The following is a 1,230-nucleotide window of genomic DNA, read 5'->3' on the forward strand; positions in this document are numbered from 1 at the left end:
TTTTTTTTTTTTTTTTTTTTTTTTTTTTTTTTTGGTTTGGACTTTCCCTTCTGAACTCTCTCTTCTCTCTCCTCTTCTTCTTCTGGTTTCAAAAAAACAAAATCGGTGGTTCCATCCTCTCCGGCGGCCACTATGGCGCTGTGAGGGGAATTAATTAGTTTAATTGCTTCTTTTTTTTAGCTTTTTCTTTGGAATCCAATGAATCTAGGCTAAACGGTAGTGTTGAGATTAGGGTTTCGAGTGTGGTGGTGCGATTTCAGATCTGCATCCACCAAGGTTCTTCACGGTGATCCAAACTTTGCGACGATTTCATCCTTTGATGAAGGAGTTGTGAAGGCGTTTTCATTGGCCTTGTCTCTGCTTCTGTTGGCTTAGCTTATGTGGGGTTCTTTGCTTCTGTTTGTGGTTACTTGTGAGTTGTCTTAGTCTCAGTTGTTGGGTTGCAATTTGTGGTTCCTATTACTTCGACTTTGTTGCTTCCTCTTGAGTTGCTGGTGTTTTGCTTTGGCGAAGGTTTCGATTGTGGGTTCATCATTCGGAAGGTAATTTTCTGCAAAGGCATCTACTACCCTTCTCTAAGTTTTTGTTGGGCTCAAGTTTGGTTTTCAAGACGATGCGGTGAGTTCGATCTCTATTCCTTCTCTTGCGTGGCGTTACCAGTTTTTGGTCTGTAGGTGGCCTTTGACTGGGCCGACGAATGTCCGTGTTAAGGAATGGGTATCCTCTTTGGCGTTTTCCCCAATCGAATTTCAAGGTCTTCCTTTGAACTTTCGCTTTCTCGATTCTTCTGGTTCTTTGAAGTGGTTGTGATGGGTTAGGTTATGTTCTCTTTCCTTCTTGCTTTGCCGTTTTCATTTCCGTCGTTGTTGTGGCTGTGTGAGCTCGATATAGCTCCCTTCTCGGGCTTTATGTTTTGGAGGCTTCTATTGATCGGTTTTGCTCGAGGCTCCTGTCTGTAGCTCCTCTCCGACATCTACCTATTCTGTGGAATGTTTATCGGACGCTTTTGGATTAGAGTTTTCGGTTTTAATTATCTGGAACTTCAAATTTCAATCCTTTATGTTTGATTTTGAGGTTTAATTCCTCGGTTTGTCTCTGGGGTTAGTTCTTTCAATTTGTTAGCTTTTGTCTCTGGAAGATCAGATATTTCCGGTTTTGATTCCCTCTTTTGGGCTTTGATTCCCTCGTTTGGGCTTGTGACTACGGTACTTTCTCATATTTGTTAGCGGG

Source organism: Camelina sativa, chromosome 4 (assembly GCF_000633955.1).
Source record: "Camelina sativa cultivar DH55 chromosome 4, Cs, whole genome shotgun sequence".
NCBI lineage: Eukaryota > Viridiplantae > Streptophyta > Magnoliopsida > Brassicales > Brassicaceae > Camelina > Camelina sativa.